This window comes from Myxocyprinus asiaticus, chromosome 45 (genome assembly GCF_019703515.2).
Source record: "Myxocyprinus asiaticus isolate MX2 ecotype Aquarium Trade chromosome 45, UBuf_Myxa_2, whole genome shotgun sequence".
NCBI lineage: Eukaryota > Metazoa > Chordata > Actinopteri > Cypriniformes > Catostomidae > Myxocyprinus > Myxocyprinus asiaticus.
Window position 1 is genome coordinate 2,420,878 of NC_059388.1, and position 25,447 is coordinate 2,446,324.

Genomic DNA, 25,447 nt, shown 5'->3' on the forward strand with positions numbered 1-25,447 from the left:
TTGAAGCTAGTGAGAAAAGCCGATCAAGATGGATGATGTGTGGGAGCAGAAGTATTTTTCCCCAAGAGTTGATGGTGTGAAACTACAGCACCCCTTTACTACGTGAATATGCTTGTAAGGTTTTTTTGCGGTCACTCTAAATGCTAGTTTTTTCCAACACCCGTGGAGGTAAATTGGACCTGGCAAAACACATTTGGTCTGTACTCACTTACGTCAACAAAGTCTGAACTTGGAGGACCGCAAGGGCTTAGGGTGCCATTTGGGACAAGGCCCTCTGGTGCATAAGGTCAATAAACACTCAGCGCATACATGCATGCAGTCAGTGACAGACCAGAAATGTGCCCTGAACTACACCAGAGACTAAACTTTGAACACAATTCAAAATGCACAGACAAGATGTAATTTACTCTAGCTGTGTACAAACCTGGTGGTCTAAATGTATTCATCAATGTATATACACATTTAAGCCACAGAATACAAGGAACACAGAAACAATGGAGGACTCTTCTAATATGCTGTGGAACACCAGTAGGTGTTTTATACCCAGTTTTCCATTCATCTCATCATTCGTGAATAAAGCAAAATCATGGTGTCGCATGCTTTTGGTTCTTTCTACAGTACCGGTAGCACAGAGTATTGCCATTTGGTAACCGTGCGGTGTTTGTCAGCTGCTTTGAAACTCTCACATGCGTGTGTTTGTCTGTGTGTGCTGTAAAGAGCGCTCATTTCGACACAACCATCCATGTTTTCCCGGGCTATACAAAATAATTTTATACATAATAAAAATATTGATATTATTCTTCATTTTTATGAACTATAGCTTATTTTCTGAATAAAATGCCCAATACTTATCCACCTGCAACCCAGCTTTACTTACTGTATACTGAACTATTTATTTGTAATGTATTTATTTGAATAGGGACAGCACAAGAACATAATTTCAGCACAAAAAAACAAAGCATTTGAAAATCAAAGAGAAAATATTAATTATAAAACTTAATATTTATTGTATCCAATATCACCTTTATGAGACTCAATTATATGGCTTTAAAAATAACTAAATGAATGGGTCACATTTTATAAGATGAACAGATCTGAATTTATAGAACTTTTACTTTTTCATATTTAAGTAAAAGTAAAAAGCACCTGGTTTTAAAAATACATAAGTATTTTAATGGATGACTTTTACTTTAGTAATACATTTGTGTGGTATCTGTATTTTTCTTAAGTATGGAAATTGTGTACTTTTTCCACCACTGCAGACATATTACAAATGTTCCGTCCTTCCAACAAGTGTATGCTGGTTTATGTTGTATTGACGGTAAATGTGTTAACATCGATTAAAAAAAATAACACGTTAAACATTTTAAATTAATCACATGAGTTAACGTGTTAATTCTGCCAGCTCTAGTAAATATATAAATATTTAAAGGGGCAGTCATACATTGACATTTTTAAATTCAACAACACTGTAAATATTGAAGAATTAAACAAAAAGGCTCTTGCAGCATCTATAATACTTTTCATATAGTAGCATTAGCTTAAATGTTATGTGGAATTCTATTTTCATTATTGGGTTCTGTAGGGCTTTACTGGTTGTTTAGATCAGTGTTACTATCAGAAATAGTTAATAATTATTTATTTAGTTATTAATTAATATTTAAATTAATTAATTGGATCTAACTCATTAAAACCTCATATGGGACTCCAGTAAATGTAGTGTGCTACGTTTAGGAGCAAGTTTGGTTATTAGCAATAATTAATAATTATCAAAGACAATTATTAATTATTAAAATCAATAGAACATTGATGAGAATCAATGTTAGCTTTTTTTTTTTTAATCCTTTAAATCAACAATTATCAGAGATAATCGTTAACTGTTAACATCGATGAAACGTTCATTAAAATTAACACTAGCTTAATGATTATTCAAATTCAACAATCATCAAAGATAATTATCAATTATCAAAAATCAATAGAATATTAATAAGGATTCACATTGACGGGGCACCACCCTGGAATCAGGGACTAATAACCAAATAGTAAAACAGTCTCAATATTAGATTATTTTCTTAGGAAAATCGACATCCGAAGAATATCGATTTTCGGGAAAAAAAACAATGAATGAAGGTTTGAATCCGAGCACTGACATCCCGTCAGCATGACACACGTGTGTGCAAAACAAACCAAAACACTTCTCTTTGTAAAATAACAGTTTATTTATGCAGTAATATCAATTAATAATTAATACAATGTGTCAATAAACTTCCGATTTACAACTACAAACTAAACAGTGATATGATTAGATATGGAAATAAAAATAATCCTATAACACATAAGGTGTGCGTGTATGTGTGTGTGTGGTTAGTACGAGAGAGAGAGAGAGAGAGAGAGAGAGAATAAAGTGACGGCCCTAAAGCCGATTTCGCGACAGTGGGAGAGAAAGCAGCTGTTAGTTTATCACTCAGAGATGCGGTGTACGGCTCGTAAAAACCCTGCGTTATTTGACTCTTTAATGGATGAACTCAGTTGCTGTCTCACCTGCGATGGCGAAAATGCACAACAATCCAATTTGGTTGGACCACAATACAGCAAAACAAATTTGTGATAATTAATACCCTGAGTATTAATAATGAGCGGACATGGCGTTCCGTAAACTCTACAAGCAAAAACCTTGAAACACAAGAATAACACACTATAATATTCTATCTCTGCCCAGACGTAAACCTCTTACTTGAATCGCATGAGGACACAGGTAGAATGTGTTTTCCTCCGTCCTTTAACTCTGACCCGGTTCCTTGAGGCTCGGGTGATGACAGGAGGCCGTTTCCTCGCTCTGTCGGCGGGAAATGGCGGAGAACGGCTGTTGATTCTCGGCGGGCTGGCGGAGAACTCAGAAATGTCGACTTGATTGAAGATGGAAGAGAAATCTTTAATCTCTTCACTTCTGTAGGCAAACGGATGAAGATGCAGATTGCTCGGCGGTCTCCTTTGGATCCGTTAGAGTGTTCGGTTGAACACAGAGTAATCTCAACTCGTCCGGCGAGATGGAGATTGTATGGCCACAGTTTCAAGTCGGACGTTACTTCCTTGTGCCACGAGGTTGCACCTGAGAGCAGCGATAAACTACGTCTATGCTCGGTGAACAAAGTTGCTGGAAACAAATCCCGGAAGTATTTCAGAGGTATTTCAACTCCTGATGATGTCATGGTTTGAGGGACGTTCTGTTGTGTGCCTCATCCAATAGGAGTTGAGAGTTTGATCCTTTAGTGAGCAAGGCTTCATGGGATTTGTAGTCTTTTTTGGACTCCCTTTGTTTGATTTTGGCGCGATTTTTATTGGTATAATTTACGACTTGGAATGTGGGGGCTTGAGTTAGGTTTTTACGACTGTGTTAGGCCTGCCATTGTCTTCTATCTGAATACATGAGGCCCAATAGTTCCAACCATGTGAATATTTTTGTTAAAAATGTGTATGAAATTTCAAATGGTGACAACAGCTTGTCTTATTATTATAAATGCAATTTCCGTACATATAAATTGATAGAATGTAAAATTTTTACATTTTTTAAAAGCTACAATGTGATTAAAATGATGAAAACTAAATATACACTGGCAGCCAAAAGTTTGGAATAATGTACAGGTTTTGCTGTTTCGGAAGGAAATTAATAGTTTAATTCACCGAAGTGGCATTCAACTGATCACATTACTAAAGTAAAAAGTCATTTTTGATCAAATCTAGACAGGCCCCATTTCAAGCAGCCATCACCCCAACACCTTATCCTTGAGTAATCATGCTAAATTGCTAATTTATTACTAGAAAATCACTTGCCATTATATCAAACACAGCTGAAAGCTATTTGGTTCGTTAAATGAAACTTAACATTGTCTTTGTGTTTGTTTTTGAGTTGCCACAGTATACAATAGGCTGACATGTCTTAAGGTCAATATTAGGTCAAAAATGGCAAAAAAGAAACAGCTTTCTCTAGAAACTCATCAGTCAATCATTGTTTTGAGGAATGAAGGCTATACAATGCTTGAAATTGCCAAAAAACTGAAGATTTCATACATTTCATACATAAGAGTGGGCAAAGAAACAGACATTGGACAACAGATAATTGGAAAAGAGTGTTATGGATCTTAACCCCATTGAGCTTTTGTGGGATCATCTAGACTGTAAGGTGCGCGAGAAGTGCCCGACAAGACAGCCACATCTATGGCAAGTGCTACAGGAAGTGTGGGGTGAAATGTCACCTGAGTATCTGGACAAACTGACAGCTAGAATAACAAAGATCTGCAAAGCTGTTATTGCTGCACATGGAGGATTTTTTGATGAGAACTCTCTGAAGTAGTTTAAGAAGTTCTGAAGAAAAAAAAAATTCAAATTGTAATTTTTCACATTATTAATGTCCTGACTATTCATTGTGGCCACCAGTGTAAAATTAAATGACAAATATTATATATATAAAAAAATACACAGTTGAAGTCAGAAGTTTACATACACTTAGGCTGAAGTCATTAAATAGGCCCTATTATGCTTTTTGGGATTTTACCTTTCCTTTAGTGTGTAATATAGCTGTTTGTGCATGTAAAAGGTCTGCAAAGTTACAAAGCACAAAGTCCACGCAAAAGGAAGTTATTCCCTCCTACAGATAACACTGCTAAAGAACTACAAGAAAAGGCTGGATTGTAGTCCAGCCATTTCTTCAGTAAAGTATCTACATCACTATGTAACACATTTGCATGATGCCTGCCTAAGGGCTACTTTGGCCCGCCCTCAAACAAACGTAGTTATATCCGAGGCCAGGATGAGTTGGGTTAGTGTTGTCACCATGTCGAGAAGTTGCTGTTTTCTTCACTGCAAAAGCAAAACCTCTTTGTTTGGACTTCCAAAAGGCAGACGAATTGAAGAATCAGTGGTTTAAATTTATTTTAATTATTTAGCAGTACAAACACAACCAATGCCGGATTTTCAAGACGGTTACTCCCGAAAGATGGTGCAGTTCCCACTTCGTAGGGACAATCTGGCGGTAATGCTCGGAGCCTTCTCCTCCTCCTCCTCCTCCTCCGGATGGCCAGGAGCACTGCTGAGTGAATGGTCTCCGTGGCCAAGGACGCTGGCTCTGGAACGGTCGAGGCTTCAGCTCATGGACCGTGGCTGGCGTGGGCGCTGGCAGTGGCATGGGGTTCCCGCCATACCCCACAGTGTAAGGGGAGAACATGAGCCTCAAAGCATAACTAATAAATTCTACTAAAGAGAGTTCACACTTGCCTCTAGGCAGGCAGGACTTAACTGGCTCACCGAGTCCAAAACGGTAGATGTTCTTGAAACAAATATCTCCCCAATTAAAATCCTGGGTGAGACTGCAGGAACACTCAGGGTGTGTTGCACCAATAAGAATTAAATTAAGCACAGTTTAGAGCTAATCCAGGGTTTGTTGATCCAAGTTTTTTTTTTTTTAATTTGAGTTGTGTTGCACCACTTAATTTTAAATACGGTTTAACAAATCAGATATTAAACTTTTAACCCGTGATTAAAATGGTCACCTGCGATACATTTTGTCCGCCATGATGGATTCTGAATTTCACAGCTGTAGATCGTTAGTACACAGGGCCGATCAAGGAGGTTAAGCAAATGTTGCAGCAGTGTGTACAGTGTCACAAGCTTTAAAATATGGCATAATCTTAATTTAAGAAAAAAGGATGGCTTGACTGCCTCCCCTCGTCAACGGCACTATTGTGGCCAGAAATGAACAGCCCAGGCTGCCGACTGAAATGAGTATAAGAGAGGAGGGGAGCAATAAAGATCACCTGTCGCTTGTAACCGTTCTCATTAAATGCCAAAATTACCCTTTATTACTCTCGCTTCTCCTCATGAGACCCGTCCCTGTCCAGTGTCTCTGCATGTAAAGGATGGGGAAGCGGGTAATCGAGACGGGCCACCGCACTCGCACACCAAATTTGAAAGCACATATTGCGGCCAAAAGCCCAACATTTCGGACCATAATAAACATAAATATGATAAACGTCTCTCAGAGGACTGACTGCACATCCACTGTTCGTTTACCTAGTCATTAATGTTTAATTGTAGGTCCGTTTTTTTATTTAATCCACCGAAGCTGCAAATTTAAAGTTAATCCCTAACTGAGATTTAAATAAGAGTTTAAAGTATTGGAGAAACAGGATTGAAGAATTCAGATTTACTGTAAAATTTATCAGATAAACCTTGAGTTAATCTAAATTTAAGATGAACCCTTGTTGGTGCAACCCACCCTCAGTATACTGCTCAATGGTTAAGTCTCCCTGTTTGAGAGACAGTAGTTGCAAAGCTGCTAGATCCATAGCGATGGTCAGTTGTTCTGTATTGACGTGCAGACGGATGAGTCAAGAGTACAGGATCTAAACGCAGCAGTTTTAATAAAGAATTCCAAAAAAAAAAACACTGGAAACACGAAACAAAAGAAACCGAAATCCACACACTACAGCCTGAAAGGAAAACAACTGGCAATGAATACTGGGGAACACAGGAACTAAATATACAGAGAACTAATGATGAAAAGAGGGACACCTGACACTAATGCACACAAGCACCAATGAACAAAGACAATGAAAAAGAACTACAAAACCCATAAACCAACTAAAGACAGGGAAACAATGTGGTGACCTCTGGTGGTCGTCAGGATAATCACTACACTAACCAAGGATAGCATGTGTTAATTTTTGGAGTTCTCTCCATAAATGCAATATTGCCCGGTCCAATGATCCAAACTCAACTCAATTAAACTGCTTCTCTGCAAACGATACCAGACAATGGGATAATTGCATAAGACGCCATGTTTGATTTTTGGTTTAGTGAGTCCAGAGACCACTGAAAATTGCATTTTGGATGAGGTGTTTACAGAAAAGGGATTTAAAATGTATTGCGGCATCTCAAGGTAGACACATGAGGCCGATCTCACAATCAGCGTTTATTTAAGGCTGTTTTCGGCCACAGCCACACCGTGCACTCTTTAACTGTTTGGAAAACCACACTTGAAAAAGAGGCAAAACCCTTTTTCCCACAGTCTCACCCTTACGGGGCATCCCCACACACACTGTACAGGAAACATTCAGGAACAGCTCTCAATGCAAAACATTACAAGCCAGTCAAATGCATAACACAACAAATTTCTCTCAACAGGTTGAATATAAAGTATGCAGTTAAATCTATGACTATGAAGGTAAAAAACAATAACGAAACACCTTGTTGATGAGAGAGGTCAACAGAGAATGGCTAGACTGGTTCGAACAGTCTGGTAACTCAGATAACCGCTCTGTACAATTGTAGTGAGAAGAATATCATCATGCTATTCTGAGATGCGGGTTGGTGCTGTTTTGGTGGCTCAAGGGGGACCTACACAATATTAGGCAGGTGGTTTTATTGTTGTGGCTGATCGGTGTATATTGCCTTATCATGTTAATGTATACATGGAAAAATGAACATTAATCAAGATTCATTAATGCTGTAAAAGTATAGTTAGATGTTATTTCACATTAGCTATTGCATTAACTAATGTTCACGTATTGAACCTTATTGTAAAATGTTATTCACAGTTTTAACACTGTTTACTTCATACCGTTGGTCAGCTCCTCACTGCTGGCAGAGGCACGCAACAATGTAAAGAGGATGTTATCTCTAATCTCTTACTTTACTTGTAAACACGCTCATACTGGTTTCTGCCAAGTCTCTAACCAGTCTCAATTGGATGTCTCTTCTCACAGCAACAATAAAGACCACTTCCACCACAATCACACCATGTGATCTCACTCAGTTTCAATGAATGCTTATACGACCAGAAGAAAGCATGCATACACTTGTGTGGCAAAAGCTCACAGGCGCCAACTTGTGCACCTAGTCAATAGCGAGAAGGACAATGAGGATATTTAAAGGCATAGTTCAACCAAAAATGAAAATTCTCTCATCATTTACTCACCCTCATGCCATCCCAGATGTGTATGAATTTCTTTCTTCAGCAGAACACAAACTTCAGAAGAAATTCTACACTCTGTTTGTCCATACAATGCAAGTGAAAGGTGATCAGACCTTTGTAGCTCCAAAAACATCACATAAAGTATACAGAAATAATCCATAAGACTCCAGTGGTTAAATCTATATCTTCAGAAGCGATATAATAGGTGTGGGTGAGAAATAGATCAAAATTGAAGTACTTTTTTACTCTATGTGATTTTTGGAGCTACAAAGGTCTGATCACCATTCACTTACATTGTAAGGACCAATAAACCTAAAACCAATGATATTTTTCTAAAAATCTCCATCTGTGTTCTGCAGAAGAAAGAAAGTCATACACATCTGTGTATATATCTAATTTGCATTTTTGGGTGAAGTATCTCTGTAAAGGAATATTCCAGGTTCAATACAAGTTAAGCTCAATTGACAGCATTTGTGGCGTATTGTTGATTACCACAAAAATAAATTTTGACTTCTCCCTCCTTTTTTTTTTTTTTTTTTTTTAAAGCAAAAATTTGTTTTAGAGTGAGGCACTTACAATAGAAGTGAATGGGTCAAATTTTTGGAGGGTTTAAAAGGCAGAAATGTGAAATATATAATTTTATAAAAGCACTTGCATTCATTTTTCTTTAAAACCTGTGTAACTTGTTTTTAGTTTTTTAGGGTTTACGGCATTACGTCGTCATGGCAACGAAGTTGTCAGAAAAGAAAAGGTTAGTAAGGCTATGTTCTGACTGCAGGCAAATTGGATTTGTTCTCAAATCAGATATCTTTTCAGGCAGACTGTCCGCACTATTAATTGCAAGTGATCAAATCAGATTTGCGCATTCAGTCATAACCAACCTATCTGCATGGGTTGCTTTGGCAATGACGTAGGCGTACCCACGTGACGATGCTTTCAAAACAGATTCGGGAAAATGGAGGTGCATCATCTCGCTCTCCAAATAAGCGCCATAAGTTCGCGGTGCAGAACTCCTCCATCGCACAAGAAAAACTCAGCGACGGAGGAGACTGGTAAATATTGTGATGTTCCGTGCTGCAGTCACCAATTTTTGACGTCATCGTTGTTTGTGGCATTAAGAGTGACGCAAAAGACCATTTGAAATCCGATTTGAGCAGCCAGACTGAGCTCTGTCCGGACTGAGACGCATCTGAAAAAAATCTGATTTCAATCGCATCTGAAACCACCTCACGATGTGGTTTGAATCAGATTCGGAAAAATCTGATTTCATGTTGTTTTTTCTGTCCAGACTATCAAAAACTCATCTGCATACAATCTGGATATGCAAAAAATCGGATTTTTAGTGGCAGATTTCTTGCTGAACAAGGCCTAAGTGATTTTATCGCACTAAAATCATGTTAACACACATATTAGCCGCGTTTCCACTGTCGGGCCAAATGAGGGTGGGCTAGTGCGTGCCAAGGCCACATGCAATTTCACTATCACTTCTGGGGCTTCATCGTACCTCCTGGGGGCATTCTCAGGGCCAATGGCCCGCCAATTACACTTGGGACAAAGAAGGCCAACTGGGGATTGAGGCGGGGTCAATGTCAAAGATAGGGTTTCGCCAAACTTGCCAGGTTATTTATCCAGCGCACAACGGTACAGGTTCAGGAAAAATCTAAAAACTGCGGGCACTGTACAAATCCGTTAAAACGCACAACAGACAAAGTGGTCCCAAAAAAAGAGCTTTCCATGGTTCAATATCATGGATGATGTGCTGGTACATCTGTTAGTGAAAAGACCACTCGGGACACCATGGCAGTTACAGTCGATGAATTGTCAAAGCTAAATTATCTTGCTAGCTAGCTATTGTTTACAAAGATATAAACTCGATATTTTAGATAACATGATACCTCAGCTTGAGCTTTCCTCTTGCTTGTGAAATGGGTGGGCTGTGTGACATTGGCACCAGGGTGGCGTATAAAGGGCAGGTTTTAGGGCAAAGCTGCGAGGCTATTGGCCCGAGAGTGGGAACGAAGATCGATTTCAGTTTTGCGGCCGAGGTCCGTAGCTATTGGCCCCATCTGGCCAGTTGATAGCCCTGGCTCACACTGCCTGATAGTGGAAAAGCAGCTATTGTTTATGTCTTGTGGCTATACTTTAAAACAAGTATTTTAACGTTTACAGATTGACCCCATTCACTTCCATTGTAAGTGTCTCACTGTAACCCAGATTCTTGCTCATGTTAAAGAAAATGAGAGATGAATTGAAATACATTTTTGTAGCAATCAATATTATGCTGCAAATGCTGTCGATTGAGCTTAAAGGAATATTCTGGGTTCAATAGAAGTTACGAAGAAAAAAATCAGTGTACCTACCAGTTGAAACCGGGACATAATTACATAAATCTCCACTTACACTTTAAAAATGTAAAAGAAAGTAGAGATTTATAATAAAAAATAAAAATAAAAATAACTTAAATATTGATCTGTTTCTCACCCACACCTATAATATCCCATCTGAAAATATTGAATAAACCAATTATGAGTCATATGGATTACTTTTATGCTGCCTTTATGTGATTTTTGGAGCTCATAAGGTCTGGTCACCATTCATTTCCATTGTAAGGACCAACAGAGCTGATATATTCTTCTCAAAGTATTTGTTTGTGCTTGTGAAAGAAAGTCATACACATCTGTGATGGCATGAGGGTGAGTAAATGATAAGATCATTTTGGGTGAACTCTCTCTTTAAAACTAGCACCAAAGACGGTTTTATTCATGAAAGCACATTAGTGTTTCACACACACACACACACACACACACTTTGGTACTTTGATTAGGCCTAGTTATGAAGGCCTTTATATTCACTAAAGAGAACAATAAATTACCGTGGCAACTACAGTTACCATATATACAAGCCTAATTACCACAGTTTATATAATGTCAGTAAAATACAGGAAATGATCAAACAATGAATACTATGAGTAAATAAGAGATATGTCTTTAAAAAGGAGGCTCCTCCGGTAACTTGGTATTGTGCAGTTTTTTCTGCATTACAACAAATAATGAAACAAAATGACAGAAAGCTTGTGAAACATTTCACACTGTGTGAAGATGTATTGCTTTATTATGATTTCATAGTAGCAATTGCGGTAACTAAGGTGATGTGCCGGAAACTATGGTTACCATGGTGAACTGTTACATGTTACACTGCATGCTGTCTCACCTGTGGTGTTGAAATTACTGAATGAACTGGACTCAAACAAGACGATTCCTTCTTTGTCAGTAAATCCGCAGTAGCTACATGACAAACAGCCGATGAAATGGTAAACTAGTGGAAGACGTGTATGAGTCACTCTTCTGGCACACACAAGAAATAACGCATTTACTGTCAATCCTCTTCAGTAATACAGTCAGAACAAGTGTGAGCAGATATCGCAGGTATTTTCAAGTATCTCAGGACGATCGTGTCTTGCGTTTGTGTTGATTTCACATCCTACGAACAGCGCGTGAAAATGCCGCATGCTTGATTCTACACATCGGTTCTGTTGAAAAACGATCTGCTGTAAATATCGCCTTCTCCTTTGTTAGATGCGCATTAAAACGTCACAGACCACCAAACGCGCCGTTTGTTCGATCGCTTTTGTTATGTCTATGCGTATAATCGACACTTCGGCCTTTAAACTGCACAACCCTCCCTGTGTCTTTCCCAGCTCCTCCACTCCTCTTCTCCAATCACAGCCCAAATCCACATCCACTATCCTGTCTATGCAATAGTGTTTTCACAAAGACCTGGACTGGATTCTGCTGAGTTTGCCTTGAGGCTCCTATAGGTGCGAAATATAATAAGGACATTTTGCTTACTGCTTACTGCACAGTATTGCAGTTTACTGTATAAAATTTAGATTTAAGATCATACACCTGATAGTTAACTTGGTATCTCTGTAGACTACTCTTCTGTAATGTATACTGTATTGTATTGTACTGAACTGAACTGTATGTACAGTTACATTATTACAAAAATGAAATAGTTTAAAACTGACAGACTTTGAGGTAATTTTGAATATTTTTAATAGTTTTAATATTTTGTTTATATATTAGTTAAATTAAAAGTGAAAAAGCTTAGGTCGGTACAACAGTTTTCAGTTATTAATGAAACATCACTGTGTATGCTTTTATAATACACTTAGAAGATATACATTAGAATAACAGAAAGAGAGTTGACAGAATTTACAGGATAATAAAGCAAGCAATTACCAATCACAAAATGGTTTACAAATATTTGTTAAAGATACTTTAATAAATAATCAAAAAAATTTAATTAAAAAAAAAACTTTTTAGATTAAAGATCATTTAAGACTTTCAGAGTAAGACGTAGCAAGTTATTTATTTAAGGGTATTAATTATTTTTAAAGTGCCCTTGTTTTCTGTCGTTCTGCCCCTGCAGAGGTCCGTGTGCACCACTGTGCGGCAGTATATCACACATTTATTCTCCTGTTCTAGACTGTTTACAAATATCTGGATTGTAGACCTTCAGTATGAACGACTATCAGTGTGACACACTGACATATTGCAACATACAGTAGGCCTATTAATATTTAGTATATATGTCGCTACATTTTGGCAAATGTTTTAGTTCATCCGGGTATTTCTATGCATGCAGAAAAAATGGTATGTTTAGTATGGTAGTATGCCATTGATTGTATGCCTCAAAAAAGAAGGGACGTGTTTACTCCCATTTATGAAACATCTAGCGGAGAGAGAAGATGGTAATATGCTGCACACAATAAACTTCATGATCAACTATCTATCTATGTTTTACGTCAACTGCAGAGATAGACCAGACCAAAGCAAAGGTGCTCTACAAAATAACTATCAATTTGAATATAATTTTTTTAATTTGAAGAAGAACTGTGATATTGTTATGTGTATTTTTCTCCAGAGGAATGGATTTAGATCAAGGTGTTGTGGAGCCAGTGTCGTATGCTAAGCCGTCCTGGTTACTTTCTTAACCTCCGTTCCCTGATGGAGGGAACGAGACGTTGTGTCGATGTAGTGACACTAGGGGTCACTCTTGGGACCAACACGTGCTTGCCCTGGATCAATGGCCGAAACCTCCGCAGGGCGACCAGTACTGCCAACAACTCTAGGCAGTTGATGTGCTAACGCAGCCGCGGGCCAGTCCAGGACCCGTCTGAACGCCTTCAGACACTTCAGCACCGACTGTGCGTGCTCCTTCGTGAGGCGCACTGTCATCGAGACTGAGTCCAACTCCAGACCGAGAAAAGAGATGCTCTGAACTGGGGAGAGCATGCTCTTTTCCCAGTTGACCCAAAGCCCCAGTCGGCTGAGGTGCCGGAGCACGAGGTCCCTGTGTGCGCACAGCAACTCTCGAGAGTGAGCTAGGATTAGCCAGTCGTCGAGATAGTTGAGGATGCGGACACCCATTTCCCTTAGCAGGGTAAGGGCAGCCTCTGCGACCTTTGTGAAGAAGCGAGGGGACAAGGACAAGCTGAAGGGGAGGACCTTGTACTGGTACGCCTTGCCTACGAAGGCAAACCGCAGGAAGAGTCTGTGTCGAGGTAAGACCGAGACGTGAAAGTACGCGTCCTTCAGGTCTACCGCCGCGAAACAATCTTGATGCCGGACGCTCGATAGAATGCGTTTTTGCGTCAGCATCTTGAACGGGAGTCTGTGCAAAGCCCGGTTCAGTACTCTCAGGTCCAGGATTGGTCGCAACCCACCGCCTTTCTTCAGTACGATGAAGTAAGGGCTGTAGAACCCTTTCTTCATCTCAGCTGGAGGGACAGGCTCTATCGCGCCTTCTCGCCCTTCACCGAGGTGAAGCGGACGCCGCTGAACCTGGTCGGGTGCCTGGCGAACTGAATAGCGTAGCCGAGTCAGACGGTCTGGGTCAGCCATCACGATGGGTTGGAAAGCACGAGCCATGCGCCCAAACTCCGGGCAAGGGGGACCAAGGGAATGATCATGACGGATGTACCAGCGGTTGGGGCCTCGCGGCGGGGCGGAGCTCGAGGTGCCACGTCGAGTGGACTCCAGCCCCGGGTCCATGCTGAGTCCAGGGACATCGAAGCACTTACCTGGCTCCTGCCACCCACCATAAGATTGGTGGAGGTGTGGGGAGGAGGAATCTCGTCCCCATAGTCCACTGGAACCAATCCCGTGTGGGCGTGTTTGTGCCACAGCTGGGCGCACAGGGGTGGGATATGTGACCCAGGAGACGAGGGAACCATTCTTTTGTCAGGCTTTTGTGTGCTGCAGCCTCCTGGGCATGCGGCGACAAAAGATTCTCCTCCCAGCCCTCCACCGGGGGATGGAGTGGTCTGTCGACCAGCCCCAGAGAAATGGGTCTCCTCGCCCCTGGGTCGCCCGTCTCGGGGGCGCATCGAAGCCTTCCTCAGGTTCTTAGCAGCCGGCCTCGAGACGGGTGGCGTCTGCTTCCTGCAGAGGGCTCCACACTGGAGCCGGGCCATGGGGGCAGGCTGCGGCAGAGCCGGTGTTGTTGCTGCAGGAGGACGCCTTTGGCAACGAGCAGACAGGGTGCGGGGTCTTAAGCCGCGCCGGGGCAGGATATGTTGTAAAACCTCCGTCTGCTGCTTCACTGCCAGAGAACTGCTAGGAAAAGTCCTCAACGGCGTCGCCAAACAGGCCAACCTGGAAAATGGGGGCGTCAAGGAACTGTGCCTTGTCCGCTTCTCCCATCTCGACCAAGTTGAGCCAAAGGTGGCGCTCCTGGACCACCAGGGTGGACATCGCCTGTCCGAGAGACTGCGCCGTGACCTTCGTCGCCCCGGAGAGCGAGGTCGGTCACCGAGCGCAGTTCCTGCATCAATCCCGGGTCAGAAATACACTCGTGCAGTTCTTTTAGCACCTTAGCTTGGTGTACTTGCAGGAAAGCAATGGCGTGCAGGGTGGAGGCAGCTTGTCCAGCGGCACCGTAGGCTCTAGCCGTCAGGGATGACATAAACCTACAGGCCCTGGATGGGAGTCTCGGGCACCCACGCCAGTTGGCGCTGGCCGACCATTCCCGAAGGAGGAAGCCGATAACTCATTGTCTTCCTGAGCTCCGAACGAGAAGTTGAACTCGCGCTGAGACGAGCCGCCGGTCTTGTGCGAGAGTCCGATCGGGGCAAGCGAGCGTGCTGGGGAATGGGAGGTCTGTGGGGGGATACCCGGCGGAGGTGGTCCCATTGATGTCCCCAAATCGCCCCCAGTGCTAACCGACGGGGCCTCAAACCTGTAGGTAGATGGACTGGTGCAGGGAGCCGCTGGGGTAGCTTTCTTACGAAAGCAAGCCGCGACCGCAACGTTGCCATGGTCATGTTCTCGCACTGAGGACATGACTCATCCACGAATGATGTCTCCACATGGGCAGTGCCCAGACACATAAGACAGCGATCGTGGCCGTCAGAAGCAGAGAGATAATGACCGCAACCAGGAATAACACCCAAACGGAAAGGCATCTTTAAAAAGACGCGTCTTTAAAAAGACGTTCCGTGTGTGCCGCTCTTTCAGAAAGAAAATATACTCTTTTAGAATATACTCTTTTAAATGTTCTGCCAAAGCGCCCAGGGGCGTTCTCTGCAAACCACAGATGCAGAGGGGGAGAAGCCACTGAAATGCGCCGTAAGATCCAGCAGAGAGAGGTAAATGAACTCGGTGGATGAATTCAGCTCAATGAATAGAACCGCTCGGCTCCGAAGAGAAAATCTGAATGAGTGGTTGCATACCAGCGCCTTTTATACCCGTATGTCCAGGGGAGTGGCATGCAAATTCCACTCGCCAATTCTCATTGGCCTTTTTTCAAAAAAGCAGTGGTGTTTGGGGCTCCCAAGAGTGACCCCTAGTGTCACTACATCGACACAACGTCGAGTGAGTGACAGATAGGGAACTTTGGTTTTTGGCTTGTCTTTGGACCACCAGTATTCCCCATTTAGAGATGCACTGCAAAATCCACAGAATTACCAGGAGCCAGTCTGCAGTCAACCGTACATTGGATGCTTTTCATACCTGGGTTATCACAGGCACTTCAGTGTGCACGAGAATTCCTTTGAACCTGCATTCATCCACAAACGCAACGAACGAGAGAGACAGAGAGTTCGATGTGTCAATGAGGGATACGCCAGACTCCGTGAACATTTGCCACAAGAATTTGAGGATAAACGGCTCAGCAAGGTAGAGACTCTGTGAGCGGCCATAAGCTACATTAAACACCTGCAGAGCCATCTGGAGGTCAGTCAACCTAAAGGAATTGACAACATTGATCTGGACAACTAAGTTTACTTGCCACTGGATTTTCATTGCTCTTTAGTAAATTTACTTGTGACTGTGGCTCAACTTTGTGTTACCAATGCCACTGTCACTGGTTTGAATCTCAGGGAATGTCACTGCATAAATGCATTTTCTGGAAAGCAAGACAAATGTACTACGTAAGCATCCTTAGAACAAGATTCTTGGAAAGGAAAATTTCATAAGATATTTTGTCTTGTTTTTAGATAAATCTAACTAAATTTTGTGAGATTTATGCTTAAAAAAAGAAAGAAAAACTATTTGCATGTTTTGGCAATCGGGTAAGTTTTATTATTACCAATTTCCAATTAGTTTTTTTCTTGATTGATATTTTCTTGTTAATTAAATGTATAGATTGAATGCACTGTAAGTCGCTAAAAGCATCTACCAAATGCATAATTGTAAATTCTCTTTTACCATTAGCATTAGCTAATGTTAACAAATGGAAACTTCTAGTAAAGTGTTGCCAAAAAGCCAATAGAGTGGCTTTAGAATCCAATATTTTGTTATTTCCATATTATTGAACATAAGCCAGTCATTGGCCTACAGTTCACAGCAATCCATTTTGCAATTGAATTCGTCAATCTGTCCGAAATAGATTTATTATAAGGGATTTTCTAAGGATGCGTCAGTGTACACCTGTGTCAGATGGACGCTTTTGGAGCGTCTCATAATGTGTGTCAGTGTGTCATAAACATATCGTTTTTAGGTCACTGTGTCAAGTTTAACATAGTTTAAACCTAGAAAAACACGTCTTGAGATCCCTGCGTTTGGAATTGCGCTCCATCAAGCTGTGTTTAAACCCAAGAACGTGTTCTCATACTGTGCAGTCTGCTGTCCGTAAGTGTGGTTTGTTCTCTCTAATAGCTGTGCGCTGCCTATTTAGCTGGAGTTTCGCACACTGCCCCCTGGAGAAAACAGGTGGTACTACAAGCTTGAATAACGGTCCGGGGACACGATTTATTACGTTAATTTAAGTAATTTTTTATATAATTAATCACACTGAATTAACATGTTAAATCGACAGCCCTAAAAAAAACATTATAAAATTATTAAGAACATGTTTAAAACTATGATGATCTAAACCAAATGTACCTACAAACCATTTCAGTATTCATTACTTAAGTATTTACCTACAGTCCTGAACTCATACGAGGAACAGAAGACCCGAGGAGACTTTTTCCCTGTTGCATTCGCATTGCCAAAAGTTACCACCGTAGTGACGTAAACTAGTTTAAATTTGTCTTCTGACATGGTTGGAACAAAATATTCAATAGCAACAACAACGAAATCAACAACATCGATGGAGGACACCGGGATCGGAGTTACACTTTTGTTAGGGCTGTTTTACACTAGCTTTGGCTGCATCCGAAAACGTAGGTGGCTGCCTAATCAATTAATGGTTTAAACGACAGCATTTTTGGATGAATTGAACTCTGAAGAAAACTAGTCTCTGAACAGTTTACAAAGCACCTTATTTCATCGTACCTCAGCCCCCGAATGCATCATTTTCCCGTTTTCAGATGAAGTCTTTGTATTCAGGTTACAGTTTAAATGCGAGAGCTGTGCATGCTGCAGCCGGAGTGAGAGATGAGACGAGCGGTCAGACTACCACACAGCACGTGCTGAATTTAGTGGACAACATGTTGAAAGCACTATAAAACTATTTATCAACACATCCCAGGAAAAATTTGATGTAGTAATACAGAAATCACTTTATTTTCTGTATAGTCACACAGTACAAAAGTACAGATGCAATGAAAACTCAGAGCATGTCTCCTGATGAAGTTACACACACACACACACACACACACACACACACACACACACACACACACACACACACACATGAAACGGGTGATCCTCTTTGTATACTTTGTTGGTTTTATGTTTGTTCTGTTAAAGGAATTATAAAATTAGCGCAATCCTCTGAGTAGCATGCTAGCTAGTTGTTTAAAATGGCGGCTGTAGACTCCTTTCTCAATGCTTTGTGTCATAGGTTTTTGACCAGTCACAGCCTACAGCACCTCCCACAGTCCGCCACAGTAACTATACGCCCCCTAAGTATCTACTTCAGAGTAGGAGCTAAAAATCCCCCCAAAACGGCTCAGAGGTGCGAATGCGACGAAAAGTACTAGTCCAGGGGGGAAAGTACCTAAAACGGGCTTTAGTACTGCCAGTGGGAAAGGGCCTATAGTCTGAATAAAGGTTGAAGGAAGAAACCATTTCCACATTTTACTCTGCCGCCCTCTACAGACTGATCTGATAATGGCCTGCGATTGCAAAAGGTGAATGCAGATTTTGAATGCAATAGGAGTGTTAAGAAAATCAGCAAAATTACATTTTTAATTTTAAATTAAGTGAATTACGTTTTTTTTTTTTTTTTAATTATTTTTTTAGATATAATTAAATAAATAATCAAATTACCAGTCCCAATATATGGCTTTTTTACAGTACACATTACTGAAATCCATGCACATTATTTTTGTTTAGGCCTATAAGAAATATCTTTAATATCTTCTTTAATGTCTCAAAATAAAACAATAAACTACTTGATAATATTACTGTAGGTCACGTCACGGTAGCTACATCTCCACAAAACGGCAAAGAACTAGTGTGTTTAATGTTACCTGATGCACTGCTCTTAAAGAGACAGTAACTATATTAGCAGTGTCCATAACATTTATGCCGTTTCAAGAGAAACTACATACATTAAAAATTATACTTAAATTATATATATATATATATATATATATATATATATATATATATATATATATATATATATATATATATATATAAATTTTTAATACATGCTATTTGGAATCTTCTGTGTTTTGCAGTATTAATATTTAATAACAATTAATCAATTATTTAATTATTTAACTATTCAATTCCTGAATTAATTATAATTATTTTTATCAGGGATAGAGAATAATAATAATAAAACAGGAACAAATAACTATAAAAATAGAAAAGTAGTAAAGAAAAGTAAAGATAGTAAAATGTTAGTAAAGAACCGCCAAGTAACGGTAATAAAAATAATAATAACAATATACACTATACAATATAAAATACAATAAACATTTGGCACAACATTAATGAACGTTAAAAAATCTTTCATGCATGCACGTTCGTGGGATGGGGCGTTAATTTGCACTCTTTGATATGGTTTTCCTTCATTTACAAATTGCACCTTATGGGAAATACAGGAAAAATATTTTATATTTTAATATAGGCCTCTGTATAATGAACTAAAACAATGACCAACGAGAACCAAATTTCTTTCACTTCACTTGTCACAAACACAATCTAGTCTACTGCTAAAAGAACAACACTGTTGAAAGATTTTTACTTTAAGCCTTTTCCTTCCTACTGCATAAGTCCACAAGGAAAATGCTTAATGTGGCTTAAGGTTTCTCTTTGGAGAAACCTTTTCTACTTGGTTGTTGTTTTGAGTAGTATTAAACCACGTTAAGTATGTCCATTGAACATCATAATAATTGAGCGCAATGAAATGCACATATTTATGTATCAATAAAATCATAATGTGCATGTCAAACATATACAAATACTAGATAGAGTCATTAGTGTTTCTATCGGCATGTGCACAGTATACACAATAAAAATGTATTTGGCTTGTCCATGTTTAACATGCTTTGTCGCTGCCTGCTGCATTATGGTTCTGAGAGAGATTCACAGATCCCCAACCAAGCATAAGCCGAGTGTCGACTTCGGCACGAGAACAGCACTATAAGCCTAAAAAGGGGTAAATGACTGAGCGAAACATCCGACACTTTCACACATTTATACTCATAGTCAGTGATATAAAGTCAACAATATAGTTTATTGCCAATTCTGATCGATATCACTTGCTGTGGCTTTTGCTGAGACTGGCTATTAGATGGTCCCATTTGAGAAATGAACTCATTGACTAAACCATTAGTGATTGGTATTTGCTCAAAAAATAAAACACTATTGCCCTATACTGATCATGTCTCTCCTGTACCACCTAATGTCACACAGCGTAAAATCACAGGATATATTTCCTTTTGATGTACATTCTTAAACGCCGCATCTGTACATGTTAGATGTGTTTTATGTAATGGAATAAAGAGGAGTAAACATACATTATGATATATATGCTTCTCTGACATGACCATCATCATTCTGTGGTTCTGAATTTTAATCATATTGGAAGTAGTAACTCGCTTATTTTTTTCATTGGATACTTTCGTACTCTTACTCATGTGATTATTAACCTTATTACTTTTACTTCTACTTGAGTAGTTATCTTTTTTAAAGTATTAGTACTTGAGTAAAGGTGTCGGCTACTCAACCCACCTCTGTCTGTGCCTTGGTTCATTACTCGTACAGACAATGCATGGTGTATTATAAATGTTATAGGTAAAGCCACATTATTGCAAACGCTCTTTGTCTTTTGAAGTTAGTATTCCTAGCAGGACACCACAGACTCATTGTAACCTGTTCTTTCTCTCCCATTTCAATTGTCTCCCACACACTGGGGTGCTTGTATGGTGAGTGTGTGCACACAAGCACACAAACCTGGTTTTACTGCTGGATCTGAACCTGGGTCTCCTATGCTGTTGATGCATCATACTTCTGGTCACGCCACAGGGGAAGGTAAACAAACTGGAGCCGATGCAAAAATATCTGTTAGGAGATGGTGCTTGTTAGTCGGCATAATGTGGCCGATGGGTACCAGAACTCTTGGAAACAACATACCGACCTCCCGTGTGATCATGTTGTTTACATGATTTGATTTGAGTCACAAATTTAAGGACTTGTGACTTGCTTTTTAAATGAAGAAAATAACTTGACTTGAGACTTGAGGACCAATGACTCGAGACTCAACTTGGATTTGAAGTGGATGACTTGGCAATGACTTGCATTTTTTTTTCATGTTATTTGCTTTTATAACTAGTAATAAATTACTATTTAAAAATGTTATTGCATTAATAATAAACTGATAGTAAGAAACTGATTTATTTGCAGTGTAGCAGAGCCAGGGGTCTGAAATCAGCATATGTTGACTTCAAAACTTGCTGTGTTCTAGTATGTGCCATTTAGGGTTGCCAAAATTAAGTTATACACCACGGGATACCTGTCATCCCGTATTTTAGCGGCAAGATGTGGAAGTGAGAGCCAGGTGGGAAAGTCGGAAACTGAGCTGTTTGAGGGAAGATTCGTATGCTCTTCTTTGGGACAAATCCGTGGCCATTTTAAAACTTCAACCTTGTCGATACAAGTTCTGTAACTGTGGTGAAATTTAAATAGTTAATTCAATTAAATGAAATAAATTGAATTCAAAAATTCAGCCGCCAGATATATCAAATATCAACCACTTAACCCAGGATAGCTAAAAAAAAAAAAAAAAAAAAAAAAAGATCACAGCGATGGAAGAGACCTGTTTTAAATGCTGGTTAAATTATTGCCAAACAAAAGAATCTCCACAAGACAAAGAAATGATAAAGACCATTAAGGGCACAAGTGTTGGTAACTCAAATACCTTCAAACATTTATTTTGACAACAGCAAACAAAACCAAACAATTAAATAAGCATGCAAATAAATCAAACACAATTACAATGAGTGTAGGGTGTGTGTGTGTGTGTGTGTGTGCAGGTTTAAGTGGTTTACAAGGACTTTTTTTTAGGTTATAAACTGGTAATTACAAGGGTATTATGCTATAAATGTGTTTTATGAGGACATTTCTAGTGTCCCTATAATTCAAATCACTTAAAAAACATACTAAACGATGTTTTATTGAAAATGTAAAAATACAGAAAGTTTTTTGTGAGGGTTAGGTTTAGGGGTAGGGTTAGGGTATAGAATCTATAGTTTGTACAGTATAAAAATCACTATGTCTATGGAGAGTCCTCATAATGATAGCTGCACCAACATGCAGAGGACAAGTCCAACAGAAGGAAGTTATGTTGAATGGAAGACAACATTTTAATTTGCTCTCTCTATATATACACACTGATCAGCCACAACATTAAAACCTAATATTGTGTAGGTCCCCCCTCGTGCCACCAAAACAGCTCCAACCAACATCTCAGTATAACATTCTGAGATGCTATTCTTCTCACCACAATTGTACAGAGCGGTTATCTGAGTTACCGTAGACTTTGTCAGTTTGAACCAGTCTGGCCATCTCTGTTGACCTCTCTCATCAACAAGTCATTTCTGTCCACAGAACTGCCACTCACTGGATGTTTCTTGTTTTTGACACCATTCTGAGTAAATTCTAGAGACTGTTGTGTGTGAAAATCCCAGGAGATCAGCAGTTACAGAAATACTCAAACCAGATCATCTGGCACCAACAATCATCCATGCGATTATCTAATCAGCCAATCGTGTGGCAGCAGTGCAGTGCATAAAATCATGCAGATACAGGTCAGGAGCTTCAGTTAATGTTCACATCAACCATCAGAATGGGGAAAAATGTGATCTTAGTGATTTGGACCGTGGCATGATTCCACAGAGCTGACTGGCGAGATAAGGTTTTATGTGTTTCAAAATGAGTTTCACAATGTCCAATTCAGTGAGGTTAGGATTCCATCTTGTGCAGAGAGCTCTGTATGAATATGCAAAATCCCTGATGGATTCATTTCCTTCCTGTTTTTTAGTTCAGACACGTTCAGCAAGCTCACCCTCAAAGTCTTCATTTAGAAATGCTGACAAAAAAGAAGTCTCAAATTCTCCCCAAGATGTAACTTTGGAGTGTGTTATCTCCCACTAGTCTCGAGCAGTGCCATGAAGAACTGTTCTAAAGATAGCAAGAATGTCGCTGTCTGATAAGGGATGTAGAGCAAGGAAATCTTGACACTTGTATAAATAGAGTAATGGGTCAGAGTCATCTCCTGGCCTCCCGTACATAGCAAATTTTAGTTTGATGTTATCAGTTTTGGGAACTGGAGTAAGACCAGAAGCAGTAGGCATTACTGTTGAAGTGACTTGTGAAAAGGGTGATGCTGGAAGAGTCAATTTTGTGTAACCTGTAGCTCTCCTTGAAACTCAGTTTGCATTTGCTCAACCATAAAGCCAAGTTCAGACACAAGAGAAACTTTCACTTTGTCCACTTCCTCCGATATTGCTGTTTTAATGGTTTTCATTATGATATTCATTTCATGGTCATGCTTCTCCTTATTAGATGAAACAACTGTATGGAGGTTGCAGAAACTTTGTTCTGTTTGTTCGGTGAGTTTGTTTAATTTTGATTCCAAATGAAATCTGCTACGTTGTACTTGTTTAGCCAGTTAATTGAAAACCTTGTCCTGTTTCTGTTGCAGGTTGTCTAGATTGTCATGGGCCTGATCAGTAAGCTGACCCAATTCCCTTCCAGGGGTAGGGAGCACAAAAGGGAGCTCACATTGAACAGAATCAGTAGAAGCACCCTCGTGTGTAGAGAGAACCCCAGGAGGATACTTTTGGTTTTCCAAAACAGGGATTACAGATGCAGGAGATACAATGTCCATTTCCAGAGATTGTATTTTTTTTAAATGTTCAAGTCTCTGTTTGGGCGCCACTCTGTAGCGGTGGTCACCTTAAATAATAGTTCAGTTCGGGCACCAGACAGTTTAAATGAACTGTCACATAAACTCTGCTCAGCAATAAAACAAAAGAAATGATGTTCAAAATATTTCAAAAATAAGAATAATTATTTCAGTTAGTTTTGAGCACACAAATGACAACAAAAACTCTTTTGGGGCACTTCGCGCTTGTGGCACTCAAAAGAGACAAATATGCAAAAGTTCAAACAACAGCATGGTTGCACACTTGCAACAATTGTTCAACAAACAATAAAAGGAAACAATCGAAAAAAAAAAAAAACTCTTCAAAAGGGAAAGTAGTTCGGGTTTTGATGTATGTTGTAAAATGTTGTATGTTGCATATTTGTCTCTTTTGAGTGCCATGAGTGCCCCAAAATACCTTTTGTTGTCATTTGTGTACTCAAAACAAACTGTAAAAATAATTCTTATTTTTGATATATTTGAGTGTCATTTCATTTGTTTTATTGCTGAGCGGGGTTGTTTTTTCTGAGTTTATGTGACAGTTCATTTAAACTGTCTGGTGCCCAAACTGAACTATTATTTAAGGTGACCGCCGCTACAGAAACCACAAAATATTTCAAAGTCAAACCTGACCATCTGTAAAAGCAGCACATTTTAGGATCTTTCTGTAGATATTGATGTAGACTGTAGAAGTTTTGTTGCAATTTTGCACTGTTGTTCAACCTTAAACCAGCAAGCGTTTTGTGGAGAAATAAAAACATATTTTGTATACTTAAACCATTTTCATATATTATTGTAGTTCTCAGATATGTATGTATAATTGAGAAACTTCACAAGATAAAAATAAATAACTAATTAATAACCTCTCTCCTTGATTATGTTTTGTACTGTACTGTGGCTTGGGACTTGAAGGTAAGGACTTGAGACTTGCACATGTGTGATTTTCTCCCACCTTTGGTGGTTTACAAGGTAAAAGTATTATATGTTGTGGTGTGGTCTCTAATTCACCCCAGATGTGCTCTAGTGTACTGGGTCATCACACAAACATTCTTCATTATATATCACATTTACCATGTCTTCCCATACGTACTTCCCAAAGATGATCAAACATCCAAAGTGCCTCAAAGCACGCAAACCCATCTGAATAATATGCTCTGGAATGTATTTGTTACAGTACTTTGGAAAAGGAAGGAAGTATAAACCACATCAAGACACAAAAATGCCCCTTTATCTCTTCTTAGCCTTCACGCTTTAGCTAAACTACAGGAACAAGGTATGCATGCCCTTTTCTTGAAAACTCTAAACCACCAAAATGGACTGGGAATCAGTGTGAGAGAGAAGACCAGCAGAGGGGAAAACCAATGAATCGTGGAAGAATGAAAGAATGCTCTGTCAAGGAGTAATGACAGTGTCAACAAAAGACCTTCCGTGTGAAAAAGAGCCGGTAATTAACTCAGATGCTGGTACCCTGATTGTAATAGTTCAATGGCAAGCAGTGGGCAAGGAGGAACTTAACTCACAAGTACAATAATAGCATAACACTTTCTATCAATATCTTAATCACTGAAATGCCTCCAAGCTGGAAAAACATATATTCAGGTAATAGCATACATTTATTTCAAAGATGTTTAAGGTGTATGAGCTGCT

The 25,447-nt window shown here is 39.6% G+C and overlaps 1 protein-coding gene across 2 annotated transcripts in view; it reads right to left on the reverse strand.

The window, feature by feature from the left end:
- Positions 1 to 11,670, reverse strand: part of large1 (LARGE xylosyl- and glucuronyltransferase 1) — a 163,857-nt gene extending 152,187 nt beyond the window's left edge. For both annotated transcript variants that reach the window (XM_051688702.1, XM_051688701.1), the window contains exon 1: positions 11,180 to 11,670. The gene's annotated coding sequence lies outside the window, so the exon portion shown is untranslated. The remainder of the gene's footprint in view (positions 1 to 11,179) is intronic.
- Between the last annotated feature and the right edge of the window lie 13,777 nt (positions 11,671 to 25,447).